We start from the raw sequence: 15,635 nt of genomic DNA, 5'->3' as shown, positions 1-15,635 counted from the left end.
ATTACGTCACGTTTCGGTGGTGATTATTAAAGGCGAATTGCATAGATTTGGAACATAATGTTTATCATTGAATGGGTGGGTTTTATGATTTTTTAGCTGCTTTTATCAATTTTGCAGCCACATCTCAGCGGAGGAAGAAGACGGGTATTATACCCTCACACAGTTGATTCAATTTTATAGAACCACGTACCATGATGTCACGTTTTATTCCATGATATTGCTCTGAACCGATTCAAGGTAAAATGCCAATTAAAAACAATAGAGGTAATAGTTCTGTCATACTGTCTCAGTGTGCAGTGAAGTCTTAGTAACAATGCATGTTGATTCCACCTTAAGGACAACAATGTTTACACATGACGAAGGTTCCCTGTATCAATCCTAATTGCGTATTTATAACACACACACATGGAAGTTATGTACTTGGAATTTGAATGTCCTCATTGGTGCACACCATTAACCATTTCCACCAACGAGGATTAACAGAAGCAGTACTAAAATCTCCGGCGCTCCTTGAAAAAGCACAAAACAATGCTGGCATTATTATATCCTAGATTTTTTTAACAGAATAGTCTCCCTTTGACTGTAATTCCATTCGTCACCATTCGCCTCTTTCCGTAACCTGCAAGAAGACTCATCCCCCTTTCGATGAATGTTATGTGCGAAAATACGACAAACCAATCAGAATGAGCTTATGATTTCAAGTTCTTCGTCAAAGAATCCCTCAGAAATAAATTTTTGATTTTACATATGTCTTGCATCTAAACATATACCCAAGACACAGTTAAATGTGTTCAATTATACTGTATAATTCCGGATGTCCCGATGTGCTTTAACTTGCATCTGAAATATATATAATATATGGGGAAATATATGTGAACCATTACGCAAAGAGTTGACAATTGTTTTAGGTATGCCCGTTTGCGCTAAGACGGAACCCGGTTGCAAAAATGGCCACGAGAGGGGCACGAGTCGCTATTCGGCTCGTCCCGGAAAAACACGAGTTGGTCGCGAATGTAATTCTAAATTGCTATTTATCTCAAGTGTCTCTGAGGTTACTCGCTGTGGTAGATGTCACACGTCTCATGATCTTCTCATACGCCTTGCATTCACTAGCCGGCAAGCTGTTCAAATAACACTGGAAACAGTTTCTTTAATATAACTGAAAGATATGATCTCGTTGAGCTCCATTTGGCATTGAGTACTATATCGTATATATACCGTGAAACCTCGTTAAGTCAAAGTCCCCGAAATCTATTGAGTTATCTGTAGTTCGAGACAAGGGAACTACCAACATTCGTGTATACTACTGATACGGACTGTGTCAGAGCCTTAATATAACATCATATTGAGTAATTGTTTACTGTTTGTTGTTTAACGCCGCACTCAGCAATATCCAAGCTGTACGTACATGAAGGGCGGTCTGTAGATAATCGAGTCTGGACCAGACAATCCAGTGATTGACATCATGAGATCAACGCAATTGGTATACGATGACATGCATCAACCAAATCAGCTAGCCTGACCACCCGATTCCGTTAACCGCCTCTTACGACAAGCATGGGTCTCGGAAGACCAATTCTAACCTGGATCTTCACCGGCTTCGAGTAAATGAGGTTAATGACGTTTGTCTGTGGTGTTTCTGGTTCTGAGTGTCCAGTTTCAGACAGTGATTGTGTATCACATGCGTCAGTTCTCGACAACATAGTGCCAAGAAGGAACAGGCATTCACAGCAACTGTTAACGGACGACGAAGGCAATGGAGTTGAGCCTTGCGTTCAAGATTATTGCATTTTCAAAGCGAAGAGTAAGTTCTCTCTCCATCCAGTTTGTGAGTGTGTGTGTGTGTGTGTGTGTGTGTGTGTGCGTGCGTGCGTGCGTGCGTGCGTGCGTGCGTGCGTGCGTGCGTGCGTGCGTGCGTGCGTGCGTGCGTGCGTGCGTGCGTGCGTGTGTGTGTGTGTGTGTGTGTGTGTGTGTGTGTGTGTGTGCGTGTGTGTTGTGTGTGGAAACAATGCCGGCCTTATGGTGCTACACAGTATACTGACTGACCCGAACAGTCCTTGTTTTATACCCTTAAAGCCGAGCGCCAGACAGGAAACAACAAGTACCACATTTTTACTTCTTTTGGTATGACGCGGCAAGGGAGTCGGAAAAACAAACTTCCTCTCTCAGGGCAGACGCTCTGTTCACAAATGATACGTGAAGATGAAACAGCGATACTGAACGTTTAATGAGTACACATGGCGAGGATGTCGGGATCTCAGTCCTGAAATACTCGCATAAGACACATCACGTACAGGTAGTTTATGGTTTTACTAGTACAGTCTCGCATGTCCGCATGGAGTCACTTTATGAATCGGATCTTCTCACAACACCACTCATCGAGAGGAATAACAGAAGCAGCAGTAAAATCACCAGCGCTCCGAGAAATAGCACAAAACTGAGCAGGTACTTTTCAGTCCTAGATCTTCCAGAGTAGTCTCCCTTTGACTGTGTTTCTGAACTTCCGTTCGGCTCAAGTGTTGGATAGAAACTTGACGCGGTGCTGTTAGGGGGAAGATTCAGCTTTAGGATCGAAGCGTCTGGCAGTCGTGCAAGTTTGGATGCATTTAAGCTGTTGTATTTCAACACCGACGATCCGGTCGAATTCGGGGTTGGAAGCGACCGTGTTCCGTAACGCAAGGTTCGAAGTTCTTCAGTTGTGAAGGTCGATTCTCGAGGTGTCAGAACACTGTCTGTGATGGCTCGAATTTCGTTCATGTAGCCGGTAAATTCTAGCGATGTGTATGTTTTTAATGGATCCTTTCTCCATATTCTGGAGTTTGTTTGTTCCTCTCTCCTCTCCCACACCGGTGAGTTGCGTCTTGCCTCCATGTTGTGTAGCCACGTTAGATCCCGGGCCAGACGCCGATAATCCACTAATCCAGTCTACCGCTCTCCACAATCACCTGGTTCGGGTGAGGATTACTTCCTGGATTAACGTCGGTGTCAAACATGTAATCTGGGATTGCGAAATTAGACGAAAGACCCCAAAAGGCTCAGAAAGCTTATAACCCAGAGTTGGCTGAATGGAGTGTAATGGCGAGGTTTGTAGTCAAGGAGGTTCTTGATCAGAGAGGGTTGAAGTGATGCCAAACGTACGAAAACCTCATACTCTTAGCATTTACTAACCATCAAGTTAATCAAGTCGATCATTTTATGAAAGCAGTTTCTTTACCACGACAGCGAAATATGACTTTATTCAGCTAATGTATTAATTACTGTGAAATTTGAACACAAACGTCTCACGACATTCGATCGTGTATCGTGTCATCCGACAAATGAAGTGCTTCTATTAGTCTTCAGTGTCTATATGGTTTCTGTCTGAAGCATGGGGTAACATCGTCCTAAGTATATATTCGAAACCATCGTCAGGAATCTCGCTTGCGTACGAAATTCATCTCTTCGTAGTGAATTTTGGCACTTTGTATGAACAGGCCACCCCTGCTCCGTGACAGTGTTGGTCATAAAAAAGTTTTTTTCATTCCAAACCTACATGGATATTTATATTTCGATATTACCAAACTTCGTAACGCGTGTTCCGGTTCTGGGCTTCTAAACGGCGTGACCAGCACAGCAAATTACAGCACCAAGGACATGGAGTGGAAGATACACACGTAGCCATAATACTGCCATGCAAAGACGATGAAAGACAAACTGTCTTTACGTTTTAAAACAGCGTAGCTTAAACGTCAAAATATACCAACACAAGTCGTATGTACTCCTTAAGCGTGTATTTAAGTTTGAATAACATGAAGACATTAATTTTCATATAAATAATCACTTCTTTACTGTTTGTAAGGACGTGCCAGGACTTCTTCTTACTACCTACCCAGGGCGGTTGTCCCTGAAAAAATCACATCTTTAAATATTTTCTTGTTTAAAAGAGACGTGAATTAAGGAGCAGACCCATTATAAGCGAGTATTGACTTAAACCTCTGTTAGATTTGACAGTAGGCATTCACAGTGCAATTAAGATGTGATATATCTATTAAGTCGAAGCATCGTTGTATATATTGTTGTACAAAACATAGGCAGCAACCCATACCATGGCGAGATGACCTGTTTTGACTGGAGCTCGTCCCACAGACGCCAAAACCTATTAACAGTCAAAATTCATTGTTGTTTGTTTAACCAAATGGTTACTCGTTATTGATTTTTTTAGTCGTTAAATTGCTTTGCCTTCTTGAAAAACCAAGAAGCCGAGATGAAAGATTAGCCTGTGTCAGGACCTGTATAATACACTGGCGACTGTGACTGTGACTGTTTGGTTATTTCTGATGTGCCAACTTGAGATATATAGGAAATTTAGCAGCGATATGAAATTTAGTTTTTTTTAAGATTTCCTATTTTTTAAGAAGTGCTTCCATCTTCGTTTTAGTTACTGTCAGCAGCAAAAAGCAATGTCGAAACAAATAATATTAAGAAAGGAAGGCACAGACAACATAGCTGATTATGGCATAGCTTTAAATAGAAATGAATTGTTTTAACCTATCAATTGTGCCAAGTATACACCGCTATAAGCGCATGTAATATATAACGACGGCTCTATCATATTTCTATCAAATAATGTGTGTCACGAACATGTCTTTGACTTGTGTTTCACAAATGTGACTCTGACAACTGTATGACTCTGACACTAATATCACAAATGTGACTCTGACACACGTAACACGGAGGCACGGGTGGCCCAGTCGTCTAAGGCGCCGTAATTCACTGTGCAGAGTTGCGTCCCTTGAGCTAGCCAGAAACATATGACCGTGGGTTCGAATCCCGGCTCGCCCAGATTATGTTCAAAGGTTTGTCAGCACCATACCCGTGCTCGTGGATTTCACCAAAGTGGTAAATGTCAGACACCTGCATCACTTCGGGTTTTCCTCCCACATTAAGCTGACACGCCGTGATATAACTGAAATACTCTTGAAAGCTGCGTCAAACAGACTCACTCACAGATATTACAAATGTGACTGTGACACCTGCATCGCAAATGTGACTCTAACACATATAAAACAAATCAGGCTGACACCAGTATCACAAGTGTGACGCTGACATCGAAAGCACATTCATGAGATATGAATAAACGATTCAGGAACGAACTAACGAGTAGCTATAACTACTTTCTGGTCAATGATTTTTAGAAACTGTTTATTTCATTGGGTGACAATCGTATCCTACACCCTCACTATCAAATATTTATTCCCTACGGATACACCGCGGTGCGGAAATTAAAGCGATAAGGCTCTACACCAGCTCCTTGACGCACATCCTACACCCACTAACACTCATTTAGAAATTGATCCAATATATTACCGTTGGTTACACCAATCCCTATTGTGCCTTTAAGAAGTCAGTAAACTCGACAATTATCACTACATACCTCGCGCTGGCATTATTTGATTAACTATGATATGCATGGATTAAGCGATTATATCGTTAACCAATTACATGAGGTCGCTTTCCCCCTCGACAATCGACTAGTAATTCCTTCACACCGTATGCATAACCTATCGACTTAAAGCAATGCGAGTACACTATGACTGCGATGGAGCGTGTGTTTGTGTGTGTTTGTGTGTGTGTGTGTGTGTGTGTGTGTGAGTGAGTGAGTTTTGGTTTGGTTTAACGCCGCTTTTAACACTATTCCAGTTATATCGCGGCGTGTCAGCTTAATGTGGGAGGAAAGCCCGAAGTGATGCAGGTCTCAGACGTTTACCACTTCGGTGAAACCCACGAGCACGGGTATGGTGCTGACAAACCTAGAAACATGATCGGGGCGAACCGGGATTCGAACCCACAATCATAGGTTTCTGGCGTGCCCAAGGGACGCAACTCTGAACAGCGAATCGCGGCGCCTTAGACGACTGGGCCACCCGTGCCCCCGTGTGTGTGTGTGTGTGTGTGTGTGTGTGTGTGTGTGTGTGTGTGTGTGTGTGTGTGCGTGCGTGTGTGTGTGCGTGTGTGTGTGTAAAGGCAATAGCAACCTCCCCGATGGTGAAGGCGTGAGTCCGATTCCCAATATGTATTTGTTTGTTTGTTGTTTAACGCCGCACTCAGACAACCCAGTGATTGACATAATGAGCATCGATCCACACAAGTGGGATCGATGATATGCATCAACCAAGTCAGCGAACCTGACCACCCGATCCCGTTAGTCGCCTTCTACAAACACAGTCGAATTTTACGGCAAGCATGGGTTGCTGAAGACCTATTCTACCTCGGATCTTCACGGGTTTCCCGAAATGTGAGTTCTGATCATCCCAGCCCAGATAGTGCTGGAATATTACCAAAACCACACACACACTCATCATTAAGTGTGTTGGGAACATAATATCTTAAGAAACAAACATATCCTTCTTTGTGGAGCCTGGTAAAGCATATCAAGGGCAGATAACTGTGTATATCCAATTCGTGTTGGTGGAGATATTAAACTGTTCTCTCCACTGTATCAATTATGAGTGTGTGTGAAATCGCAAGGTTGCACTCCAGTGCCATTGAAGGGCGTGGTATCTTTGAATTGTCTTCATTTCGAAAAACCGAAATTATCATCACATCGAATAAACCACAGGGATGAAATATCCAAGTTGATTAGCTTAACTTTGAAACTTAATTGTTTTATATTAATTCCATATAAAAATTCACTTCTCGTGTATAAATTAAGAGACAAGACTTCAATGGCCTAAGTATTTGGATTGTGACATTTTTAACGATTAACTAAATCAGATTAGTATCAGGGTATTTAATTTCCAAGTCAGTTATACGATATTTTTTGTGAACTTGTTACAACATGAGCAACACAAAAACGCAATAGCAATTATTTGAAAAGATAGTAGTGATAACATAATCACATAGTATTCTCCAAAGATTTAACCCCCGAACTCCCCCGTGACAATACATCGCGTGGGGGTTACACACGTTGTCGCCTCATAAAAAAATACTGTATTAAGTATTAAGTAATAAGCGCCCCGCTCTAATAAGCGCCCACGGCGATATTTGCATATATATTGGCTAGTGAACAATCCCACTATTCACCATTTACCAAAATATTATTCCAATAAGAGCCCCTTGTTTCTAAATTTGAGAGTGTCCTAGGTGCTTATTACGTCGAATACGGTAATCAATAAACATTAAGACACTGTAAGTGAAATCTTGAAAGAACATTTCAGTTGACGATGCTATAACAACACTATACCGTTACTTGTTACACGCGTTGTCGCCTCATAAAAAATACCGTATTCGACGTAATAAACGCCCACCATTAATAAGCGCCCACGGTGATATTTGCTAATATATTGGCTTGTGAACAATCCGAATTAGCACCCCTTCCGATTGATCAATATACACAAGACTTATTTATTCGTGTATAATACGCACGAATGTTTTTATGGGCAATTAAATCCTGGAAAAATATATCTGTCGTATATAAACATTTCAGGGTGTCAGCATAAACCACGAAATTTATGTTCACCATTTACCAAAATAATATTCTAATAAGAGCCTCATATTTCTAAATTTGAGGGACCGCCTCCGTGGTCTAGTGGTAGAGGGTCCGCCCGGAGAGCGGAAGGTCCGAGCTTCGATACCCAGCCGTGTCATACCAATAGACGTTAAAAGATGGTACTTGTTGTTACCCTGTCTGGCGCTCGGCATTAAGGGCCCATTTCACCTCACCTCACCGTTGTCGTTTAATACTGTGACATATACATCGATATATTCCCTTGATGGCATCATGGAGCGTCTTTGACTCTCGAAATAATAGTTCGCCCCGCCACAGTATGCAAGGACATATTAATAGAAAGAAACATATTGGTACATCTGTATCTGAAAGTCCCATTTAAACATGATAGAACAGGTGTATCCGCACACGTTATATACCAGTACATTTCCGTGAAAAATTTACACATCGGGACGCAGAATGTCTTCATTTATTATGTGTATTCTTACACGTTTTGGCATTTTATTGGTGGACAGCTACGTGATATCTACACATCGACATACAGAGAAATTCGTTTTGAAGAGTTGCGTCCCTTGGGCACACCAGAAACCTATGGTTGTGGGTTCGAATCCCGGTTCGCCCCAATTATGTTTCTAGGTTTGTCAGCACCATACCCGTGCTCGTGGGTTTCACCGAAGTGGTAAACGTCTGAGACCTGCATCACTTCGGGCTTTCATCCCACACAAGCAAACACGCTGTGATATCACTGGAATAGTGTTCAAAGCGGCGTTAAACACAACCTACTCGACATACAGAATATCCGTTGTTGGCAACATAGAGCGTCCCGGCCTGGTTAAATGCCCGTGTTACCGTGACATTGGTTCTCACAGCCTGGCGAGTTTCCCTTGTCATGTACATTGAGGTCTGTCTGGCTCCGACAGGCGCCTTCCCACGCCATCCCTGGACGTATATATTTTATGCAAGCTGGAAAGGCCCACCATCGACACAGACAAACCTAATCGAATTATCTGTCGTAACACATCAGACGAAGCCTTGGTCGGATGTACAACTGGGTTAGACGGTGTCTGTCAGATCCCCCATGCCTTATTGACAGAGATGTAGTTACGATCAAATGCATTAAGACGCTGTTATGTTGACCATTAAGGTATGCAGCTGTCGTCAGCGTGTGGTAAGGAGAGACGGAGGTTAAGGTATTAACAGGATGGATAGTACTGAACATGTGGTTTCAGACCATCACCGACCGCCTCCGTGGTCTAGTGGTAGAGCGTCCGCCCGGAGAGCGGAAGGTTCGGGGTTCGATCCCCGGCCGCGTCATACCAAGAGACTTTAAAAGATGTTACTTGTTGTACCTGTCTGGCGCTCGGCATGTGGAACTTAAACAAGGGCTGGTCGGTACGGAGTCAATTTACTGTGTCTGAGTGGGATATTTCATGTTAAAACTGCGCATGGTATATCAGTGTGTTGGCATTAGTCCGGACTAGTACAAGCAGTCACACACACGTGCATGCACGTGGCTATACCAGTGCAATAATCTTGGACGCGACGTTAAACCCCATTTCACCTCACATCATACCACCACCAGTGATGAATAATTGTTAAAGTGATGGTTCACTGTTGTAACAACTAAATATTTTAGAATCAGTCGCAATGAAGTACATTCAGGATATCCTTTTCATATATCAGCCCTCAGTTTCAGCATGTGTGTGTGGTTGTTGTTTTACGGCGCACTCAGCAATATCCCAGTCTTGGCCAGGCAATCCAGTGACATGAGCAACGATGCACGCTCTCGGGGTCACTGACACGCAATCAACCAAGTCATCGGGCCTGGAGACCCAACCCATGTCGACTAACGTCCAGTGGAAATAAGTTCTGTTCTGTTCTGTTCAGCTGGTGGGACGCTATAACCGGAGTTACTACGCGGATCTGAGTCTCCAAGCGTCTCGGGACTCTTCTGTTAATGTCCAGATACGTAAACGATAATCATTTCCTTCCAAATTAACAAGACAAGAAATAGCAGGAATGTAGTATAGTGGGGGTTGTAAATAGTAGGATAGCAGTATAGTAGATGTAGTAAATAGTAGGAATGTAGTATAGTCTGGGTAGTAAATAGTAGGAATGTAGTATAGTCTGGGTAGTAAATAGTAGGAATGTAGTATAGTCTGGGTAGTAAATAGTAGGAATTTAGTATAGTGGGGGTAGTAGATAGTAGGTATGTAGGATAGTTCATGTAGTAAATAGTAGGAATGTAGTATAGTAGGTGTAGTAGATAGTAGGAATGTAGTATAGCAGATGTTGTAGATAGTAGGAATGTAGTATAGTGGGGTAGTAAATAGTAGGAATGTATTATAGTAGATGTAGTAAATAGTAGGAATATAGTATAGTAGGTGGTAGTCAATAGTAGGAATGTAGTATAGTAGATGTAGTAAATAGTAGGAATGTAGTAAAGTAGATGTAGTAAACAGTAGGAATGTAGTACAGTAGATCTAGTAAATAGTAGGAATGTAGTATAGTAGGTGCAGTCAATGGCAGGAATGTAGTATAGTAGATGTAGTAAATAGCAGGAATGTAGTATAGTAGATGTAGTAAATAGTAGGAATGTAGTACAGTAGATCTAGTAAATAGTAGGAATGTAGTTTAGTAGATGTAGTAAATAGTAGGAATGTAGTACAGTAGATGTAGTAAACAGTAGGAATGTAGTATAGTAGATGTAGTAAACAGTAGCAATGTAGTATAGTAGATGTAGTAAACAGTAGGAATGTAGTATAGTAGATGTAGTAAATAGTAGGAATGTAGTACAGTAGATGTAGTAAATAGTAGGAATGTAGTACAGTAGATGTAGTAAACAGTAGGAATGTAGTTTAGTAGATGTAGTAAATAGTAGGAATGTAGTACAGTAGATGTAGTAAACAGTAGGAATGTAGTATAGTAGGTGTAGTAGATAGTAGGAATGTAGTACAGTAGATGTAGTAAATAGTAGGAATGTAGTATAGTAGGTGTAGTAAATAGTAGGAATGTAGTACAGTAGATGTAGTAAACAGTAGGAATGTAGTACAGTAGATCTAGTAAATAGTAGGAATGTAGTTTAGTAGATGTAGTAAATAGTAGGAATGTAGTTTAGTAGATGTAGTAAATAGTAGGAATGTAGTTTAGTAGATGTAGTAAATAGTAGGAATGTAGTACAGTAGATGTAGTAAACAGTAGGAATGTAGTATAGTAGATGTAGTAAACAGTAGCGATGTAGTATAGTAGATGTAGTAAACAGTAGGAATGTAGTATAGTAGATTTAGTAAATAGTAGGAATGTAGTACAGTAGATGTAGTAAATAGTAGGAATGTAGTACAGTAGATGTAGTAAACAGTAGGAATGTAGTTTAGTAGATGTAGTAAATAGTAGGAATGTAGTACAGTAGATGTAGTAAACAGTAGGAATTTAGTATAGTAGGTGTAGTAGATAGTAGGAATGTAGTACAGTAGATGTAGTAAATAGTAGGAATGTAGTATAGTAGGTGTAGTAAATAGTAGGAATGTAGTACAGTAGATGTAGTAAACAGTAGGAATGTAGTACAGTAGATCTAGTAAATAGTAGGAATGTAGTTTAGTAGATGTAGTAAATAGTAGGAATGTAGTACAGTAGATGTAGTAAACAGTAGGAATGTAGTATAGTAGATGTAGTAAACAGTAGCAATGTAGTATAGTAGATGTAGTAAACAGTAGGAATGTAGTATAGTAGATTTAGTAAATAGTAGGAATGTAGTACAGTAGATGTAGTAAATAGTAGGAATGTAGTACAGTAGATGTAGTAAACAGTAGGAATGTAGTTTAGTAGATGTAGTAAATAGTAGGAATGTAGTATAGTAGATGTAGTAAACAGTAGGAATGTAGTATAGTAGGTGTAGTAGATAGTAGGAATGTAGTACAGTAGATGTAGTAAATAGTAGGAATGTAGTACAGTAGATGTAGTAAATAGTGGGAATGTAGTACAGTAGATCTAGTAAATAGTAGGAATGTAGTTTAGTAGATGTAGTAAATAGTAGGAATGTAGTTTAGTAGATGTAGTAAATAGTAGGAATGTAGAACAGTAGATGTAGTAAACAGTAGGAATGTAGTATAGTAGATGTAGTAAACAGTAGCAATGTAGTATAGTAGATGTAGTAAACAGTAGGAATGTAGTATAGTAGATTTAGTAAATAGTAGGAATGTAGTTTAGTAGATTTAGTAAATAGTAGGAATGTAGTACAGTAGATGTAGTAAATAGTAGGAATGTAGTATAGTAGGTGTAGTAAATAGTAGGAATGTAGTATAGTAGATGTAGTAAACAGTAGGAATGTAGTACAGTAGATGTAGTAAATAGTAGGAATGTAGTTTAGTAGATGTAGTAAATAGTAGGAATGTAGTACAGTAGATGTAGTAAACAGTAGGAATGTAGTATAGTAGATGTAGTAAACAGTAGGAATGTAGTATAGTAGATGTAGTAAATAGTAGGAATGTAGTATAGTAGATGTAGTAAACAGTAGGAATGTAGTATAGTAGGTGTAGTAGATAGTAGGAATGTAGTACAGTAGATGTAGTAAATAGTAGGAATGTAGTACAATAGATGTAGTAAATAGTGGGAATGTAGTACAGTAGATCTAGTAAATAGTAGGAATGTAGTATAGTAAATGTAGTAAACAGTAGAAATGTAGTATAGTAGATGTAGTAAATAGTAGGAATGTAGTACAGTAGATGTAGTAAATAGTAGGAATGTAGTACAGTAGATGTAGTAAATAGTAGGAATGTAGTACAGTAGATGTAGTGAATAGTAGGAATGGTCCCTTTGAGTTCATTATAACTGTAGTTTACTGTAACTAAAATGCTCAGAGCTGCTCAAACTTAGTTCATTCGTTCTCTGTATACTGGAACAGCCTCCCTGGTTTTCCCGGAGGGCAGAAGATCGCTGGTGCCTTCACACCAAATGACGTTAAATATGGAACTCATACTGTGTCTTAGTGGGGTGTCCATGTTAAATTGTGGCATGATGTCAGTGAACTGGTAAAAGAAGGCGGCATTCGTCGACACACACAGAAACAAACACACACACACACACACACACACACACACACACACACACACACACACGTGGCTATGGAAGGGGGAGTGGAGAACACGGCCTCTTTATTTATTTATTTATAAGAGAAAAGGGAGTAACTAAATGGTCCTAAATCGGTTTCAGTAGCATTCAACAATGGATATTTTAGTTCACTCTCAAACTGACGTTCTGCATTCTGAACATCAGACGTCACTTCAATTGTCCCCAACCTGAAGATTCCGGTTACACTCGCGAGGACAACCGACACAAGCTGTCTACAGTTTACCGTTGTCTTGCAATCCAAGCACTTAGGCCTCATGATGACGAGTGATCATTCCAACTGATGTTGTCTCACCTATATATATATATTCATGGTTATAGCTAACTAGCTTCTACGATAAACATAACATGAGCCATGTCTCTATCGGATTTTAAAGACAATACGTTAAATCATCTAACTTCCTTCTACAATCAAAACATGGAAACACAATCACAACCTAAAAGAAGTAATGGATCCGTTTTGGCTTCTACAATAAAAAAACATGGCTATACAATCATATCCTTAAAAAACAATTGATTAATTTATCAAAGCATTCCACTATCAAAACATATTAAGAACAAAGGCCGTTTTCTCCAATCGTGGTGGCCGTTCACATACCCTATTGGCCGTTTTCCCTAATTACCCGGTGGCCGTTCTCATTGGGACCCTATGAAAGTGCATTAGCCTTGAACGCGATGTTGAACCCATTTCTCAACTACGTCCCTTCTGAAACACACTATTTCTTCAGATGCGCATTTGCCTCAAATCTTTGTCATCAAGCTATCTATTAATCAACTGACTTCTGACGTGAAGTGTCCAAGGCTAACAACACAAGGGAAGCAATTACTCTCAGTGGGTAAAGAGTTGTGAATAAACAGCAATAAATAAAAGCAGGTTCAGCTCCTCCTTTGACAATAATTCAATGAGCTCTCTACATCGCACCTCATTACTTGAGGCGAAAATGGCCTTCTTCAGTGACCCTCTAAACAAGGTGACAGCACACACAGGCACTGTCGAGAGCACAACACTCAAGAGACCTCATCTCTACTTTAATTTATCACTTGGTCCAGGGTCTGGTCAGGGATACGATGTCCAGCCGTTATGGTGGTGACAAATTAAAGATGACTGACCATTTGCTCCATTTCTGACCAACAACATCGGCACTAATGCGATCTCATCGTCAACTTTTGTTTGTCAGTCTCTCCCACGTCTGGTCACCAGTGGTCAGCGATGCAATATCCAGCGGTCACTCAACAGATAAATATAAAGACGGCTGGTCATTCGCTCCATTAACATCCAACTAAATCAATCGCCTCCCACCTCTTCCTCACAGCCGGTTTTCTCGCGTTCTGGGGGAATCTTGGCGCCTCTGTCCCGCTCCACAAATCAATGGTCACTTCCCGCCGCGGCCAAAGCTGACCAAGCCTGAAAATAATTAGAATCAGAAGTGTGTAAATCTAATAAGTGCTAATTCAAGGCCTGTCATTTTAGTGAAGTTTGCTGAGATAACCGCGTCCATCTCTGCTTCGTTCATTGGACACCTTCTGAACCTTTTCCAGTGGCGTGAGGCGGGATGCAGTTTGGTTATTGGATGCTGGGATGCGGGAAGCGATTATCACAGAAGTATTTGTACTTCTGATATGTGTCCATACACTGTTTGGCAGACGGTCCTGTCACCCTCATTAATTCCCACTCCTATCAATGGCATGACATTAAAACAGAATGTTAGTCTGAGGAGAAAACTATATGATCCTAACTCACTAGGAGGAACTGTTTCCAACGTTAATGCTAAGTCCAATCATGACGTTAAAACCGAATGTTCGTTTAAGGAAGTTTGGAGAAGTAAATTATCATATCATACCAGGGGGACTGTCGCCCCCTCATTAATACCAAATTCTGTCATGAGGTAAAAACAGAATGTTCGTTTGAGGTCAAAACTGGAAAATTAAATCCTTATGTCATGCTAATGCTGCGAATCGGATATCACCTAGATGTGTAGAGCGATGGGACGGTAGTTTACGTGTTCGCTTGTCACGCCACCGTCCAGGTTTGAATCTCTTCATGGGTATAGAGTGAATCCCGTCCCTGATGTCCAACGCTGTAATATGTCAGGAATGGCACTGATATCAATTTGAAACAATACGAAGGCACATTAATTATATTCTTTGAAAAAGGGGAGCACGGGTGGCTCAGTCGTCTAAGGCGCCGCGATTCGCTGTGCAGAGTTGCGTCCCTTGGGCACGCCAGAAACCTATGATTGCAGGTTCGAATCCCGGTTCGCCCCGATTATGTTTCTAGGTTTGTCAGCACCATACCCGTGCTCGTGGGTTTCACCAAAGTGGTAAACGTCTGAGGCCTGCATCACTTCGGGCTTGCCTCCCACATTAATCTGACACGCCGCGATAAAACTGGAATACTGTTAAAAGCGGCGTTAAAACCCAATTCCCGTTATATCGCGGCGTGTCAGCTTGATGTGTGAGGAAAGCCCGAAGTGATGCAGGTCTCAGACGTTTATCACTTCGGTGAAATATAACGAACTGACGGATATAACGAACAATATTGTGGATCCCGGGCTTTTGCTGTATATATGCTTATAACGAACTACGGTTATAACGAACTGATATTAATGGTCCCTGTGATTTCGTTATAACCGAAGTTTATTGTATTTGTGATTCAGGAGAAAAAAACCATCTTCTTCTCCTTCTTAGCCAATGTTTGGTCAGTTCGGTGGTGGAGCATTGGTCTCACGCGCGTTCTATCAGGAATTCTTTTCACGGAAATCTTCAGCGCACAATTCCACTCGAAAACTGCGACAACATCCACACTTCAAAATCAAACTTTACTTACACACTGTCTGTGCTTAAATTTGAAGGAAACTTTAAACATTAACACATATATAACATTTGATAACGCTGTTCTCTATTCACTCACAAATATCTGATCATGCCACATTAATTACCGCTATTCGTCATGATTGGCAAACAAACCAAATTAGCATGAGTAATCAAGTGAAATAGACATGCTATGGACACTGAAATCGACAAC

The sequence above is a fragment of the Haliotis cracherodii genome, unplaced genomic scaffold (assembly GCF_022045235.1).
Source record: "Haliotis cracherodii isolate W230 unplaced genomic scaffold, xgHalCrac1.p SCAF_6, whole genome shotgun sequence".
Lineage (NCBI taxonomy): Eukaryota > Metazoa > Mollusca > Gastropoda > Lepetellida > Haliotidae > Haliotis > Haliotis cracherodii.
The sequence above is the reverse complement of the archived record's forward strand: the minus strand, read 5'-3'. Positions refer to the sequence as shown.